The sequence below is a fragment of the Bidens hawaiensis genome, unplaced genomic scaffold, assembly GCF_021521415.1.
Source record: "Bidens hawaiensis isolate Kalapana, Puna unplaced genomic scaffold, B.hawaiensis_p1.1 tig00005897_1, whole genome shotgun sequence".
Lineage (NCBI taxonomy): Eukaryota > Viridiplantae > Streptophyta > Magnoliopsida > Asterales > Asteraceae > Bidens > Bidens hawaiensis.
Window position 1 is genome coordinate 1,369,029 of NW_027491387.1, and position 19,428 is coordinate 1,388,456.

General features: G+C 38.8%; 1 pseudogene across 1 annotated transcript; it reads right to left on the bottom strand.

The window, feature by feature from the left end:
- Nucleotides 1–711: 711 nt before the first annotated feature.
- On the bottom strand, nucleotides 712–13,513 carry LOC143631004 (putative methyltransferase PMT26; annotated as a pseudogene). The gene is made up of 9 exons (XR_013153274.1): nucleotides 12,589–13,513; nucleotides 11,456–11,606; nucleotides 11,026–11,296; nucleotides 9,552–9,662; nucleotides 9,297–9,471; nucleotides 4,937–5,022; nucleotides 2,949–3,141; nucleotides 1,774–1,968; nucleotides 712–1,117 (listed from the first exon to the last, which is right to left on the bottom strand). The product of XR_013153274.1 is annotated as a putative methyltransferase PMT26 (transcript).
- Between the last annotated feature and the right edge of the window lie 5,915 nt (nucleotides 13,514–19,428).

Genomic DNA, 19,428 nt, shown 5'->3' on the forward strand with positions numbered 1-19,428 from the left:
TTTATTCAACATCAGATTTCTTCAAATTATGTATATGATTAACCCTAGGGTTTGAAGCATTTGTTCTTGTACGGAACAGATATGGTTGGAGTACGACCAAGTAGATGGAATCGTGCGATAGTGGTGGTCCAGAGGTGCGGCGGATGTGGTTTAGAGCTACGGCAGTGGTCGGCAACTTGTATATGTGGTTGTTGGATTGGTGACGGTGGTAGTTGCAGAGACAATGAAGATATAGGAGGTTTTGTTTTGAAAAGGAATATGGTTTTTTATTATTATTAAATAAATTAATGAATTTACGAAACTATCCTTATGTGTAAGGCACTTAACAAAAAAATTTAACTAGGTTAGGACCAAAGAACATAACATGATAAAGTTTTTAATTACAAGGGATGCTTTCTGACATTTTTCTAGATAAAGGACATCTGTTAAAAGATCATGTAAATATAAATGACGAGTTTTACAATTTTTGTCATGTTTATTTGTTGAATTCAAATTCAATTGCATGTTAATCATTAGTCTTACAAATTCAATAAAGGGGAGCAGTTATATTTAAGGCTTTCACGATTTGAGTTTGAATTTTTAACGATTCGATCTCGATTAACTCACCAACGTTTTGACTCGTTTACGACCCTATTTGGCTATTTGTGTTCCCAATTTTTATTTTTTTCCCCCTGATGAAGGATTAAAAATTGATTCATTTAAACACAACCCAAATAATACAATCAAAATTTCCATGTCCCTTTGTTTTGCTAATATCAATCCCTCTTCACTGGCAAGAATAAGAATACATTCATTTTTCAACATAAACATAATATAGCATGTCCTACAACCAAGCCAAGCCCTACCCACACGCAACATCGTACCCAAGTTGAGACACAAACCGCGTCTTCATGCAATGGCGTACGGTATTGTTTCTAACTCGGTGGGCCGCCACATGCTCTTTTGGACACATAATAATCCTTCCTTATCTTTAGAGTAAGTTAACCTCACTTCCCAATTCATGGATCCCACCATGGTCTCAACCTCATTCACAGTATCTACTGTGTCCCGAATAATAAGTTTACCTTCCGGTCTCAATATTCGATCTACCTCCACAACCAAAGCCGTCATATTACATCTGTAACAGATCATACACGTAAAAATCACTTTTAGATTTATAAAAATAAATTCTTCAAAAATAAAATGAGTTATGAGGAATCAAAGGTCATCCAGCGCGCATTCAAATGCTTACAATGTCCAGGGTTGTTCAGAAGGCTCACAGCTTGCTCGAAATCAGTTTGGCTCGTAAAAAACTCGTTTGTAAACAAGCCTAGCCTGAGCCAATGTTGGCTCGGCTCATGTCTCGCTTGATAGTTGGCCCGTTTTAATTATACCACAAATTCTAATATATAATAATACTAACATATAAAAGTGTTGAAAAAAATCAATAATAATACAATATTATATGCCTTTAAATCTTTACAGACTTGAAAAAATAAACTAAAATTATACAAAAATATGTTATAAATTCTCTAGTTTATAAACTTTGTGTTATGTATATGTTCAAATATATTTTATTTTGTCCTTTACATAACAATATGTGTAAAAAAACAAAAAAGAATTAACAAGCCACAACTCGAGCTTTTTATGAGCAGAGCCCGAGATCGACTTTCCAGCTCGTTAAAAATAAAGGAGCCAGCCCATTTATAATATTTCCTTATTAGGTAACTTCAGATTTTGATCCACTCTCGATAATAAAATTAATACAGAAAGATAATTGATAGGAATACTCACTTGTTTTTTATCTTGGAGAATAAATGGTCTGCATGAAGAAGATCATAGGATCTCGGGTACGTGCTGAATGAGTCACACCAGTCATGATATATTCCAAATAATCCTCGTTCGTAAATTATTGGTAATGTATCTGGCGAATCAACCGATACAATATTCATCACCCAAATATTCTTGTCTTTTAACGCAGTTGCAAATCTGCAATATAGCATATACTATTTGTCAAATTTCAAAAACACACAACTGTAAACGAACCGAACAAACACAAACCAGAAGATCATATTCATTCGATTAACTTTAACCAAACAAACAATCGAACACGAACAATTAAATGTTGGGGTTTTCATGTTTGTTAATTAAGAAAAAGAACGTGTTCGTTTATGTTCATTCGCAAATAGTCTAAAGGGACGATTCATCAACTTAAACGAACATATTGAGAGACCGTTAATTGAAAGAAAACGTGAACATCAATCTGTTGAGCTTAAAAAACTAATATAACTAGACTAAATTATAACGGGTAATATTTAATTTTCATAAAACTAGACTAAATTGTGACAGACCTAATAGATTTATATGAATATATACACAAATGAACTTAACCAATGTAAAGCTAACGAGCATCATGAAAGTGAACGAACATTTTATAGGCGAATGTTAACAAACGAACATAAACAAACGTTCGTGAACTTAAACGTATGAGCGAGACATCTATTCATTTTTGTTTAGCTAAAAGAACAAAAAATTATGTTCATTTTCATTCGTTTATTAAATAAACAAACTTTATTGAGTAAAAACTAAATAAAAGTAAACGTGAACAGCTGCTGAGATTAAAAAAATAATAAAACTAGACTAATGATGGCTGGTATATAGCTTTCATAAAACTAGACTAAATTGCAATGATGCCAAAAGGTTTGATTAAACTTATACACAGACGAACTTAAACAAATGTAAACTAACAAACATAACCAAACATCAACGAGCGAACATAAACAAAGGTTCATGAACATAAATGAATGAGTGATACATCAGTTCATGTTAATTCATGTAGCTGAATAAACAAAAACTGTTGTTTGTTTTCATTCATTTATTAAATAAACAAATTCCCAGCCAAATGGTCCACTGAACGTTTAGTTTGTTTAGAAGCTATGGAGGGGAAGAAAGGTCAATATAGTGCTTACCCTCCATATATAGCTCTCATGTCCATGACATTCCTGACAGTTGACCAGTTTATCCCGAGACCGTTCATGTATGACTTGTTGACCACTCGTTTCCAGTGTTCAAAATCAGCAGAAAAATCATCGGGTGCGGGTTTTCCATACACACCAACTTGTGAAGATAATAACCAGTAAGGTACTTTTTCAACCCTTGAGGCTGAGGGGTGTGGGGCGCTAACCTGGGCGCGTGAGCCCCTCCGCTCGCGCCCCCAGGCGCTAACCCCACACCACCGGGGCGCGAACCTGGGCGCGAGCGGGGCGCGAGCGCGAGCCCCCAGGCAGGCGTGAGTGTGGTCGCGGGAGAAGAGAGAGGAAAAGCTGGTGGGCCCGCCCAAAAGAGCCGTTGAGCTCCGTTTTTTTTTTTAAAAAATCTTTAAAAACTCCTATATAATACCCCAAAATCAACCCATTTCAACCATATCAAAACACAACTTCAATCTCCAAACTCATATATAATATCCCAAACTCCTATATAATACCCAAAAAAATCTGGAAATTGGTACCCAAACCTAGATTCAGATTATAGTTACGACGATTTATGGTCGTCACCAGACCAATCGATGTTTTATTCGGGGCCGCAAGAAACATCCGGCTTTCAACCATCCAACATACAACCGTCTCCTAACTTTGTTGTTCCAGAGACACAAGAATCACACGGTGATGCTTCGGGAGCAAGAAGACGCGTCCACCGGAAAAAACAACCTGCAACGGACGGGCCGGGACCGGCTTCGACTCCGAGGACGAAACGGAAAACCACTCCGTGGTCATCGGATGAGAATGAAGCCTTGTGTCGGGCTTGGATAGTCATTTCTGAGGATCGGCGTTGCGGTAATTGTTTTAACGTTTTTAAAAATGATTTTTAATAAAAAAGTTAAATAAAAAAGTTAACTGGAAATCTAATTTAATTATTCATTTTGCAGCCGACTATCAAAAAAGCAAGGTTTTTTGGACAAAGGTTAGGGAGACGTTCTATACGCTCGTTGGGAGTACAGAGCGAAACGCCGATATGATTTCGGGTCGGTGGTCTGAAATCAGAAAATTTGTCGGCTTGTTTACTAATCTTTTCAACAGGAACGCCGGTCGTATGAGACCAAGTGGCAGTGATGATTTGGCGGTTTACAATTTCACTGTCGAAGAGTGGAGGCAGGAGTGTTTGCGGAGGTATGGGACGGTGAAGACGTGGGACGATTTAAAGTTGTGGGAGAGGTTGAAAAGGTGTTCCAAGTGGGTTGAGCTTGTGGCGCCGGACCATGATGCGGAAGTAGGGCCGAAACGGACTAAAACTAGTTCGTCTGGAGCGTATAGCACTTCCGCCGGGTCGGATTGCCGCGTTGGATTCGACCTAAACATTGCGGGGGAGGAAACGTCTTCACCGCCGAGGAGGCGGCCATTGGGACAGGACGCCAAGGGGAAAAAACCGGCTGAGGGGGGAGCCGTAAACATCGTCGATCTTGTTGAATCCCTCAATAAATTCAACAAAACCATGGAGGTGGTCTCTAATGACAAAAAGGAAAAAAGTCGAATGAGAGATTTGGACTTCCTTACAAGAGACTTCAGTAACCTAAATCCGGTCGATCAAATGCTGATGGAAAAGCTAAAGGAACGTATCCGAAAGAGGTTGATCGAAGAAGACCAAGCCGAAGAATAAGAATAATGTTTTTTTTAGTACTTTAATTTTTATTTTATTTTTAGATATTAATGTGTTTTTTTTTAATGTGTGTTTTTTTAATAATTTATGAGTTTTTTTAATAATACGTTTTTTGAATATATTTATAAAAAAATAAAAAAAAATCCGCTAGAGCCCCTGCTGGAGCCCCTCCACACCAGGGCCAGGGGCTCCAGCGGGGGCTCCAACACCCACCTTATCCAGTTTCTCTCTCTGCCACACGTCACAATATAATTGGCTGGAGCCCCCACTCACGCCCCCGTTAGAGCCCCCCACACCCCTCAGCCTGATGGCCATTGTTCGGGCCATTGGGACCCACGCACCTGCGGGTCAACTGGTACCTTGTGTATACATGCCTGCAGAGGTACTTTCCTATAAAAATAAAACACTTGGCATTAATAATATCTAATCGCGTTACTTCAAAAGGGTAAATATGTAAATAAAAAGATAAATTAACAAGTAAAACTAATTGCTTCGTGTGTAACGTCTATTGTAAAAAAAACGTGCTAAATAGGTTTATTTAAAATATTTAGCTTATTAATGGAATAAAAGATTTTTTTGTGATTAGACCTGTAAAATAACCGAATATACACTGAATAATTCGTGAATCATTCAGCTGGAAGTTCACTTATTTAATATGTGAACGTACATGAACACATGTTTCATTCGTTCATTTACGTTAGTGAGCGTTCGCTTAAGTCCGTTTATGGCATACATTTATGTTTGTTTACGTTTGTTCATTCGTGTAATCATTTAAACTGTTAAGCCTAGAGGTGCACAAACCGGTTTTTTTAAAAAAACCGGTTCAGTTATTAACCGGACCGGTTTTTTTTGGCCCGGAAAAAAACCGGTTCGGTTAATAACCGGACCGGTTAATAACCGGTTTTTTGCTGTCAAAACCCTAACCGGTCTAACCGGTTAGGACCGGTTTAGAAACCGGTTAGAACCGGTTTTTTTATTAACCGGTTTTTTTTTTTTTTTTTTTTTTAAATTTCGCGGTTTCAAATACGAATATTTGTTTTTTATATTTTGTACTTAATGAAGACCATTATTTTTTTCACAGTATAAACAAACCGGTAACTACAAGGCAAAACGGTAACTACAAGGCAAAACGGACTGACCGAATCCATTCTTTGCTTTCGTTGTTAGGGTTCTTTGCTTGGAAGATGAGTATGAGTGTGTGTTGGTGAATGTGTTTTCAACAAACCAAAGATTAAAAACACATAACTTTCATTTATAGTTTTTACATTAAAAATACAAACATTAAATCGTATTCGCATATTCGTAACTCAAAAATACAAACATTAAATCATTAACACTGAAGAAATCTCTGCCAAGAACTGTTGTTCATGATTTAACTCAAAAATACAAACATTAAATCGTGAACTAGCAGATGCTCCTGTTGTTCCCAATCGCAGTTTGTTCATGATTTGCCTCCATGTTTGCTGTTTCTTTAACTAAATTAGAAAAAGCCAAATCAACAAGTAAATAAGAGCACATATTAGGAAAAAGAATGCTTAGACACGATTACATGAACAACTTGCTGTTTCTTACTCATGATTTGCCTCCATGTTTGCTGTTTCTTTAACTAATTTTCTTCGCTACCCGATCCCGAGCTATTTCTTAGGTAATCGTCGTACGCGGCTTCTTCATCGGTCATTGGTTGAGTGTGTCCTTCATTGACCTCGTCTTCATACAAGCCCGCTTCATACTCCATTTCCCCCTCGAGTGAGCGTTGATGTTGTGCCCTATCTAAAGAGTCCAAGTAATCCTTGTAGCAAATCGACATCTCTATAGCTGGTGCAGTGAGTCGAGTCCTCCTAATCGATATAACCCTGCCAGAAACAGAAAAAACAGACTCCGAAGCTACCGTGGAAGCTTGGACCGTTAGTAAATCTTTGGCCATGGCGGCGAGGATCGGAAACTCATCCTCCTTACCTCTCCACCAAGCCAGCAAATCAAGACTTCTAAATTCATCCGGAGTCATGTGTTTCACAAAGTTGGTACCACCATACCTTCCAAGTTCACTGCTTGGGGTGTTTACCTTTTGACGTTTACCGGCGTCTTCCCAAATCATGTAGTACATCCCCATTTCAAGGTCGGTTTGGGATTGGGATTGGGCAACAGCTCTTAACGAGTCATGAATTTGGGAAGACGACCCGTATTTTGTAAGGTAGACATCATACATGTTTGACAAGGTGGTGTTGAAAGCATTCTTTAAAGTTTGGCTATAATAGGGGTTTTGATCGTCGTTTAACCCTAGCTCATTACAAATTTTTTCTATTAAAGCTTCAACACCACCAACATTGATGCAAGGGTTTAACGCAGCAGCACATGTCAAAACAGCGGGTAGTTCTTGAAAATATTTTCTAAATTTTTCTTTCATTTTTACACTCATATCAAAATAAGGTGCACCCCTACAATGAAGTTCACTCAACTTTGTGCACATGACAGCAATTTTTGGTAAAGCAATGGGGCTTGTTGGATAGTAAACCCCGGATAAACTAGTTGTGCAAGATTTAAAAATTTGAAGGACCTCCGTAACGATCTCAATCAATAACCAGTTTCTAGGATCGTACGGTGCACATTTACCCCTACTTGACAAAATTTGATGAAACGCAATTAATGATTCTTTTTGTTGGATGGCTTTCTCAAACATATTACAAGTCGAGTTCCATCTTGTTGGACAATCCCAATTTGGCCCCAACCATTGACAATTAGCTTCTACACAAAATTTTTTGTATCTTGAAAATGTTTTATTGTTGCTAAAAACATCTCGTAACATTCTTTTAAAATTGTTTCTTTGCGTTTCGATCACGTTTAACCCATCTTGCACGGCCAAGTTGATAATATGTGCAATGCATCGGCTATGAAAAAACGCTCCATCACAAATAGGTTTATACTTTAATTTTAAATGGCCAACCGCGGCCGTATTGTTGGACGCGTTATCAAACGAAATTGAAAAGATTTTATGTTCAATCTTGTATTGTCGAATGACTTTATCCAAGATTTGAAAAATATTTCTACCCGTGTGCGGGTAATCAAACAATTGAAACGCAATGGTTCGTTTCATCATTTGCCACGACTCGGGGTCAACCCAATGAGCCGTCACACAAATGTATGAGTCGGGCGAACCATGAGGTACCGACCACACATCCGTTGTTAAGTTTACACCAGTTTGTAAGTTTGAAAAGTATGAAATTAGTTCGGATTTAGCGTTTTTCCATGCTTTAAGACAATCTCTTCTAAGGGTCGAACGACTTACGTGTTGGTAGCGTGGTTGAACATAGTTTTGCATCATCTCCGTGAATTGAGGGTTGTCGAAGTGGTTGAAAGGAAGTGTTTGTTGAATCACAAAGTTTGAAAACTGTTGACGTATCGCTTCAACGTCGTACGTAAACACCGCTCCTTGATTCGTCATCTCCGGCTGCGAACTACTTCCCGATTCGTCCTTCAAGGCCTTGCAAAAGGGCCTTTGTACATGCGCTTTTAAAGTGGAGTTTGCATCTTTGCCATAAAACTTCAAACAATGTTTGCATCGAGCTTTTTGGCTACCGTTAGACATTTCGCATAGGTCGAAATGTTGCCAAACATCATGGTTTCGTTTCGTGGGGATGACCCGAACGACCGTTTCTCCCGTGTTCGAGGCACCCATGTTGACGGATGAAGCAGCACTTTGGGAGGCCATGATAATCGACTACGAAATAAGAGTGGTATACTCGAGTATGAAATAAACGACTACGAAATAAGAGCGTATGGAGTGGTAATGTGGTATAATTGAGCGTGAGATAACAAAATAATCGCGTATGAAATAAACGTTTAGAGCGTTTGGAGTTGTATAATCGAGTGTGATCTAACCAATACCCAACCTAAACTATATATAGATGTTTGTGGGGGTAAAATGGTAAAAAAAAAAAAGGTCCAAAAACAAAAAAAACGGTCATATAGCCGTTATAAACCGGTTTTTTTATAAACCGGTTAACCGGTTTTTCAATAACCGGTTAACCGGTTTTTCCATAACCGGTTAATAAAAAAAACCGGTTTTTCCATTAACCGGTTCGTGAACCGGTTTTGGATCTAGAACTTGTAACCGAAAGACGAACCGGCGGTTTCTAAACCGGTCAAACCGGTTTTTAAAAAACCGGTTTTCGTAAAAACCGGTTTCCGGTTTAAACCGGTAAACCGGTTCCCCAACCGGTTTTTTTGACCATCTCTAGTTAAGCCCATTAGAATTTAGTCTAGCTTTATTAAATTAAAATCACTCATTGCAATTTAGTCCACTTGTATTAGTTTTTTGGGCCCAAGAGATTGATATTCACAGTTGCTTTTAACTGTTGTTTGCTCAATTATGTTCGTTTATATTCGTTCATCCATGTTTAGTTAATTAGTTATATTCGTTCATTTATGTTCATGAACTATTTGTTTATACTATTAACGAACGAAAATAGACAAACAAGAACACACTCATTTTCTTAACGAACACAAACATTCCCCGCTCATGTTCGTTCGGTTCGATTACATGCTTACTGGTGATAGTATTTAACACACTTAAAACTCATAATATAACTAATAAATAACATCGAAAAGAGTGTTTTTGGGGGGGTCAACCCAACTAGACCCGAGCCGTTTAGAATAAAGAATAGTACCAAGCAGCATTTGGATCATCAGATTCAGTAGACAGTGGAGGCTCATTTTGTTGTCTTCCTTCATAACATTCATTAGACATTGGTTTCCGATAAATAGCTACACCAACTTTGTTGACTTTATCCTTACCAACTGCTTGGACTTCCCAGCACATTGACTTGGTCAATCTTTTCATTGCTACCAAAATTTGGAAAATAATTAGCCAGTAATCATTCAGGTTCCACAAGCATGTATGGTATATATCTAAAAATGCATACCGTCCCAAATTCCAACGTCTTCTGGATTTTTCTGATAGATAGGAGTTGCAGACCACACAAAGTAACCGCCAGGTCGCAATAGACGATTTAGCTCTAGAAGAAGTTTACCACCTAGAGATAAAAATATATAAATAAATAACTGAAAAAGTTTGAAACATAATACACTTTTTTTCTTTTTTTTCACTCTTACATACCTGATATGTGGTTGTTTTGACATGTGTACATATAAATGGGCTGATTAAGGGTATTAAACAGGTCATGTTCGCGGGTTAGCGGGTCCAACTTGACATGGGCTGATTAAGGGTATTAAACAGGTCATGTTCGCGGGTTGGCGGGTCCAACTCGACATGAACCCGAAAATCATGTCAGATGAACCCAAACACGACACACATTTGTGGGTTGACCCAAAAGTTTTTTTTTATTGCTTTCACGTATTAATAATTTAAATATACATTTTTAGAACAAAAAAATATAATTACATTTACATTTTTATTATAAAATCTTATCTCAATTTCTATTTAAGTTTTTAAATTTTGGAATAAATACCCAACCAATAATTTATTGCATAAAGCACACTTTTGGAAAATAAATTAAACAAAATAAAAAGGTTAAATGAGTCAACCCATGAACCCACCGGATTGACCCACACGACCCATTTAACTAACTGGGTTCATGAAGTTCGACCCGAAATGACCCGAACCCATTTATATCAAACCCAAGCACTTTAATTTCATGTTAGATTCGTGTCGTGTCAGAATTCATACCCCTAGCTGATTTAGACAATGTTTTAAAAACTGGTACGAACCGGCTGGTTCAACCAGTTAAACTGGATTTCGCACAGCATGCCGGTGTTTTTGGCCCGTTTGCTAGAACATCGAACTGGAGGTTTTTTCTAAAATACTGATTTGTACCAGCAAACCAGTTTTAAGCCCAAGAGATTTTTATATTTTACGGACCATTGGTTTAAAAATTAATTTTAACCTAGTGATTAACATTGAAACGAGTAGACTTTTGGATTATTTTTTGAAAATCGGGCGCTTTTGTATTAATTTTTATTATGAATTAACTTTTGGATCATTTTATTGTGAAATCATGTACTTTTGGGTTATTTTTTGAGTTAAAGTTGCATTTATATGAAATTAAAAGATTAACTATTTAACCCGGTTCAACCAGGTGTACCATTTTTTAGCCCAATCCGATATGAGCGAAATACCAGTTTTTAAAACATCATTTAGGTTATGTTTTAACTCAAATGGGTCAAAAGACAATTAAATAATATTCCTACTATTTTAATGATAACCTTTTTTTATCATTATTAATGCGTAGAAATATATATAAAAATGCATAAAGAATTTGTGGGTAGACCCAACCCAATTGAGACTCAATACTTAACCTGCTCATTACGCTACCTATAATATATTGTGATATTCTTTGCTTGTTAATATCACAATAAAAAATAACAATAATAAATTACCTTCAATATGCCATAAAACTCTGCAACGCGCACAATGCACTACATCAAATACTCGAGCGGGAAACGGAGGTCGTTGTGTGCCCATGACTGCAGAAATAGCGGGAATTCCTCTTTCGAGTGCAAACTGAACTTGAGCTTCGTGTTCATCTTTAGGAGCAAGAGACATTGCCAAAACATCTCTATCAAATAAAAACCCTCCAAAGCTAGCAACTCCACATCCAACATCTAATACTACACGTGACCGTTTTCCCCATGCAATAGCAGGCACATTCTGTTATAATAATATTAGTACTAATAATGGATAAATCTTAGTAATTAACTTAAGTTAAAAAAAATAGAATCTATAAATAATTCATGTGACTAAATGAATCCTTAAATAACAATAAATTAACATAACATTATGAAGGTGTTAGGTGGTTAAGATTATTACTTCTTGTATGAAATCAATGTAATGAAGAGCACCATGCTTAAACTGAGTTAGGAATTCACCATCAACTTTAACCCAGTTTTGGTGTCCTTTAAGTACTGCCAGCTTAGTGTGAGGAACATTATGGTACCATTTACATTGTGCATATATGAAGCTCATAAAAGCTATTACTAAATTCCAAATTGGAGATATACAAAGTTTGATATAAATATACTCGATTTTGGTATGTAAACATCAAGATGACAAGCACGGTGCATGGCTATTAGATTTGAGAGTTTCGACCCATATACTTATGAATGGGTCCATTTGGTTAGTGCATTATCTCAAACGGTTTAAAAAAAAATACAAGTAACAAGGGAATGAGTAGAATATGTTGACAGTCACGTATTACTTTTAATGCATACAAACTCCTAAAGTCCTAATCATTGTTTGTCAAAGCATTGTTTATGTGATTATAACTAGCACATGTAGTTTTAGTAAAGAAAAGTTTAATGACAGATAGAAGGAAGTGTTTGCAGGTCAATCCGACCGGAACTGGACCATTTTGACTCGTTCAACCAAACCAGTTTGACCAGTTACACACATGCACATCTTTCATCTTTGTCTTAATTCATGAAGAAAGGAGACATTAGTACCAAGCCTGTAAGCAAACCAAATGAGCATGAACAAATAAATGAACAGATTTTGCTTGTCCGTGTTCGTTCGTTAAGAAAATGAGCGTGTTTGTGTCGGTTTATGTCCATTCATTAACAATACACACAACCAGTTCACAAACGTAACAGCCGAACAAAACTAAACATATATGAACGAACATAACCGAAACAAAAGTAAATGTTAACAATGTGTTGGGCCTAAAAAGTTATTACAAGTAGACTAAATTGTAACGGGCCTAAAAGATTTAATTGAGTATATTATAAATATAAACAAACGAACTTCAACAGACATAAACTAATGAACGTAAATGAACAAACGAACGTAAACGAATTTAAATGAATGAGCTCTAATGAACATAAATGACAGACGAGGCAGATGTTCATGTTCGTTCGTTACGAACTTCCCGCCGAACGATTCTACGTTCGGTTTGTTTACAGGCCTAGACATGATATAAAGAGTAAGTGAAAATAATATTACGAAACCAGTATACCTTTTCCCTACTTGTGGGCCACTGTATCGGGCGCTGGTATCCTTCAGGCAAAGGAACAAGGCAAGTAGGCGGGTTCTCGGGACAGTGCCTTTCCCTATGTTCATAATGCTTAGTGGTCCTAAGGCTCCTAATTGCTTGAATATTATCAAGGCATGGTATGTAATCAGGCCCAGCAGTAACATTACAAAGTTTCCAATTATACCCTTTATTGTCCTCAGGTTTGACCGCCTTATGCACTTCCTTTTCTTTACTTGACTCGGTTGCTTGAGTCGAAAACGACCCGTTCTTAACAGATGTTTCACTCAAAAGCTCTGACTCAGCCCCAGAATGGATCATCAAATTTGTCATTTTTACCCTCACTTTCTTCATTGTTTTCTTGTTCATCATCATTTTTAGACTTCCCATCTTGTTTTATCTCTTTGTCACTTTCATTTGTTGTTTCATCATCCTCTTTAGTATTGTTTTTGTCCTGTTGTGAACTTGTATTAGTATCTCCTTGTTGCATCATAAGGTAAATCACCAGGGTTATCCTCAAACTGTTTTGAAGTGGTGGTATCAGGTGTTGCATTCTCATCATTTTTTACGGTGGTCTCATCAGTGTTATCTTCAGTATCCAAGGTTTTAGTGATTACTTCTTCAGCATCGTTGATCTTCTGTGTAGTGTCTATGTTTTGAAGAGGGATAACTGAGGATGATGTCATCATCCATACGCCTACCAAACACAGTGCTACAAAAGCCACCAGTGTAACAGTTGAACAGTAACTGTTTGTTGACTTTCTACCATCAGCTTTAGGGTGTTTTGGCACCGCCATTTGTATTGATTTTAATTATGTCTTAAATATACGAAGCCTGCAAATGAAAATCAACATATCACAATGTTAATTGACTAAGAACTTTATTTATTATAGCTTAACTAGAAACATGTATCATCTTAATGTACAGCATATGTGTGTGTGTGTAAATTCTTCTATCTTTTCATACAGTATTAGATGTCTATACTAATTTTCATACAGTATTAGCCTTCAGAAATAAGCTGACTGTTCGAGAGAAGAAAGGTACACCGAGAATTCGATGGGAAAATTTGAAGGACGAAAATCTCCTACTGTTTAAGGATAAACTCATACTGCATACGCGGGCTCGACTAAATGGGGACTCAACTCATATATGGGAAGCTATGGAGACAAAGATCATCCAAGTAGCAAAGGAGACTCTCGGGGTCACAACAGGAAAGTCAAGTGGGCATAAGGAGTCTTGGTGGTGGAATGACGCAGTGCAAGACAAGATAAGGGACAAAAAAGGATGTTTTAGGGAGCTAATGAGGTGCACGAATGAGGAGGAGCGAGTGGAATTGAGGGACAACTACAAAACGGCCAAGATAGAGGCAAAGAAGGCAGTGGCGGAAGCAAAGAAGGCGGCCTTTAAACGGATGTATGAAAGTCTAGAAACAAAAGAGGGGGAACATGCTATGTTTAAGATTGCCAAAGCCAGGGAGCGTAGAAGGCAAGATCTAGGACCGGTGAAGTTCATAAAGGATACAGATGGGCATGTACTGGTCAAGGAGCAGGACATCAAGCTAAGATGGCAAACCTACTTCCACAATCTTTTTAACAATGGGAGAGCTTACCAAGAAGAACATGACAACACAAACTTTCAACGACAACAATCTAATAACTGCTACTGCCGACGGATCACACGAGAAGAGGTGAAGGACGCACTTAGGAGGATGGGAAGGTCTAAGGCGGTTGGCCCAGACAACATACCCATCGAGGTGTGGAAGTGTCTGGGGGAGGAAGGAGTCATGTGGTTAACTACTCTGTTCAATAGTATTCTCAAATCAGGTAAGATGCCAGACCAGTGGAGGAGCAGCGTTGTAGTTCCTATCTATAAGAACAAAGGAGACGCCCAATGTTGTGGTAACTACCGAGGAATCAAACTACTAAGTCATACTATGAAGCTATGGGAAAGAGTGATTGAGGTTAGACTTAGACGAGAAACTCAGGTTACGGTCAACCAATTTGGCTTCATGCCGGGGCGTTCCACCACAGAGGCAATACACCTTATAAGAAGATTAATGGAAAAGTATAGGGAGAAGAAGCGTGATCTACATATGTTGTTTATTGACCTAGAAAAGGCCTACGACAGTGTGCCACGACAGGTGCTCTGTGTGACAACTGCCCAATCCGACCCGACCCAGGTACCCGTTTTCGAATCCGATTCTTTTTATGATTTAAAATTTGATTATTAATCTTTGTAAATTTAGCATTAAATAAATTATATATATATATATATATATTTATATATATTACTAATAATAATATTTCCTTTCCGCCGTTCCGCCTCTTTCTCTCTCTTGTCGCCGTCCCGCCTCTTTTTCTCTCTTGTCGCCGTCCCGCCCCTCTGCTTAACCCTTAAGCCTGAAACCCCTTTTTCTCTTAACTCTTTGCTTGTCCTTTGGTTCTTCCCGCCTAAGGATGTCTGCGCAGTTCCACGCGCCAGACTCCTTACAAGGAAGCCTGCGTGAAGACCAGTTGTTCCTGCGATACGCGAGGCGAACTGTTCCCGCGACGCGCAAAGGATTGTAGTTCTTCCCGCGGCGCGCTAAGAATGGTAGTTCTTCCAGCGGCGCGCTAAGGATTATAGTTCTTCCCGCGGCGCGCTAAGAATTGTAGTTCTTCCCGCGACGCGCTAAGGATTATAGTTCTTCCCGCGGCGCGCTAAGGATTGTTCTCTGTCTGCCTTCGCCCTCGCGCGCGCTCGAGTCTTCTCGCGATAGACCTTAAGCCTTTTCTTCTGTTTATGCCAGCCTGTATTCTTTTGAGATATCTTATCTTTTGTTTGAGCACTTTAGGTCAGTTCCGACATCTGTCCGAAGAGCCACTTTCGGCGCAGCATGCGCACCAATCCTATTGGTTGACAGAAAAAGTGACTGACATAATCTTTTGAAATCTTCTTTTGCATGTCTTGAACAGTGTTTTATCTGACACCTCCCATGCTTTGACCTGTAACCTGTCAGCTTTTCCCCATCCCCTGCAGCTGCCGGCATATCTTTTGATATCTTTTGCTTTTGGTTTCTTGTACTTTTTAATATCTTTTGCTTGATTTGATAAGATCTTTTCCCCCTTTTAAGGGATTGTGTTCCCTTGGGTTTTCCTATAAATTAAGCTAATTTCTTGTTTATTAACACTACACACACTACACTTAAACACTCCCCAAATCTCTCTCCCTTTACTCTCTGCCGAAGATCCTCAACTCCTCTCTTTGCCTCCGTCTTCTCTTCTGTTCTGCCCAGAATCTCGGTAAACTTATAATATATTTTGTTTTAATTTGTTTAACTAACAAAGATCGATACTTACTGCATATATTCAAGACATAAAAACCAATCGTTAAATCAATAACCTCTTATTTATAGGTTAACTTGTGCTTGTTTAAAAGTTGGTTCATGCATTATCTTTCAACACACCTTTTTCAGGTGAGTAATCTCGTACTTAATCCCCTTTTATTTTTAACGTTTTGGGATGTTCATGTGTTCGTACAACTTGAGTCTTAAACTTGTTTATGAAATTTATGTGCGCAAAACCCCATGTGTTATGGACGTTTACTTGGCTGTTTATTTGTATGTGTGAATCATTAACCGCTTTGTTCGGCCTATTCCGAAGTTTTCATGGATCCATTAGATGAACACGGGAGACCTATCGTTTACGGTTTTCTTGTTTTGTTACACATGCACGTATGATTTATTGTTTTTGTGCTCAATTGGGAGCACGGATTGAACTATGAGCTATGATCTATTTAGGCTTGATCACAATCTGATTACACCCTATGTTAAACCCCAGTTAAGCACATGTTGCGCGCAGAGTTTGTATTTATCTATTTATATCTATTAAACTTGATTTCTCACCGACACGCAAGTGTTGACGTTTTATTTTAACACATGTTCAGGTTTGCTGTAGCTGCTTTTGGGAATCTCAAGGACACGTAGGATGTTTTCTTTTTCTTTGGACCTAGATTAAAATGTAACAAGACAAATTATGTTATTTGAATATTTTAAGATATGATATGATTTATGTTACTTTACGATTCGTGTTCTGCGCGTGCGCAATGAAAATGTATTTATTAAATATTGACACCCAAATAGTGTCACGAGTAATGAAACAATACGTGGCGCCCCGATGTATAATCCGCCATCGGTCGGGGTGTTACAGATTGGTATCAGAGCTCCGTGACTTTAGGATAGGTGGTTAGACGTAACGACCTAGAATACCTAAGAGTCCCTTCTCGCGCATGAGAAATATCTCATGTTTGCGCGCTAATTGTTAATTACTCGATATTTATAAAATATGCTTGCGTATACGCAGCACATGATTTCATGTTTATTTCGCGATCTTTCGATTTTTATTGTTAAATTTCAATTTATTTCTTTACTTACATATTCGTTTGTTGTTGGGACTTAACATTGAAAATCCGAAAAGTCATGGTGATACATGAATAGTTGATTTTCAATCCCCATTAACTTTATGTTTTAAATTGAAGATTTGAAAAGTCATTGTGATACATGAATTGTCAATCTCCAATATTCATTTACTCGATATTTTAAATTGAAGATTTGAAAAGTCATGGTGATACATGAATTGTCAACCTTCAATGCTTGTTTACTCGTATATTTTAAATTGAAGATTTGAAAAGTCATGGTGATACATGAATTGTCGATTTTCAATTCGAATTTATTACATGTATTAAGTTTGCATTTAAACTCATATTTTACTTCAAAATTTGATAGCATTTAACTCCGCGAAACAAGCTTTACGACGATATACCTTGCGCTAAAACGATTTTCCATACCAAAATATTAACAAAAATTAAAACTTTTATAGAATGCCTCCGCTATCTCGCCGTCATCAGAGGAGAGAAGCCTCGCGCAGACGTATGCAGCGTCGTTCCCAGGAAATGGCCGCCGCAATAGCCCAAGCCTTAAACCAAAATAATACCAACCCCTCCGGATACAATATTAAATCCTTTAATGCGGGTAACCCTCCGAAATTTACAGGGCTTGAAGGAGCCACCGTAATGCTCCAATGGCTCGAGAAAATTGAGAACACCTTCCTCCATACCCAATGCCCTCCAACCTTTTACGCCTCAAGTGTCCTAGAATCAAGGGCGCTTACTTGGTGGAACGGAGTAGCTCACGCGCGAGGCGCAGAGGCTGCTTCTAGCATGCTCTGTGAGGAATTCAAGGAACTTTTGACTAGAGAATTCTGCCCTCCCAACGAAATAAAGCGCCTTGAGGAGGAATTTTGGAACTTGAAGCAGTACAGTGGCGAAGCGCGCGAGTACGCTACGCGCTTCCACGAACTAAGTTTGCTTGTCCCGCACCTAGTTACCCCTTCCCGCCGAGCCATCGAGAAGTTTCTTGGGGGTCTCCCCATGGAAATTCAAGATTCTGTATGGGCCAGGAACCCAGCAACCCTCTCTGACGCCATCGAGTTGGCTGCTGTGCTCAGCGACAACCATGTCAGGGCAGGAACCCTGATCCTGCGGGGAGCCGAAAAGACCAAACTCACCAAGACTGTCCCAGAACCAACAGAAACCAAGCCAGAACCCTCAAACCGTAACAACCTCAAGCGTAGGCGCAGACCCAATCATCAAACCTACGCGCTTACCAACCCGCTCGTTGTCCAGCAACCCGCCTACCAACCTCTAGTACACGCTCCTAACCCACTGTCAACCTACCCAACACCCCCTGTAGTCCATAACTATGCCTTAACCAATCCCGCACTCCCTACCCCGTCAACTAAGAAACCTTACACAGGAAACCAACCCTTTTGCCCAACTTGTAGACTTCACCATCCAACTAAAGTCCCGTGCCGACAATGTAACCGATGTGGCCGTACTGGTCACACTGCTGAAAACTGTAGAGTCCTTCCCGCCAACCCAATCGCGTAAACACCACCAACTTACCCGCTAAACCCACAACCAACATACCCTAATCCACGACCCAGGTCGTGCTATAACTGCGGTGACCCCAGTCATTTCCGGAACGCGTGCCCGAGACTGCAAGTACAAATTACACAAGCTAATCCGGTTAACCAAATTTCAAACCAAGTGACGCGCGGCCGAGCTTTTAATATAACCGCGCACCAAGCGCAAGCGAATAATGACGTGGTTAATGGTACATTTTTACTTAACGGACAATATGCATCTATACTTTTTGATACTGGCGCCGATAGAAGTTTTATTTCTCGCGCATTTGAACAAAAACTTGCGCGACCGCGAGTAAACTTAAACGAAAACTTTTCAGTTGAATTGGCTAATGGTGAAACTATTTTAATAAGCTCCGTGATCAAAGATTGCACGCTTAACCTTAATGAACATGATTTTCTAATCGACCTCATTCCCATGCCTCTTGGAAGTTTTGATGTGATTATTGGAATGGACTGGCTCTCGCAAAATCGCGCCGAAGTAATCTGCGCCAAGAAGTTGATTTGCATTCCTCGGGAAAATGGTCAAGATCTTCATATCTACGGCGAGAAACCATCTAACGGTCTTAAACTTATGTCATGCTCTGAAGTCCGAAGACTTTTGCGGAAGAATTGTGTCGCGTTCTTAGCTAATGTGGTCAAACCCGATGAAGGAAAGAAGAAACTTTCTGAAATCCCCATCGTGCGTGACTTTCCTGAAGTCTTCCCCGATGATCTTTCTGGTTTACCTCCCGCTCGGGAAGTCGAGTTTCGTGTTGATCTTGTCCCTGGTGCATCCCCCGTAGCCAAATCTCCTTATCGACTTGCACCCGCTGAAATGCAAGAATTAGCAAGTCAACTTCAAGAGTTGACCGATA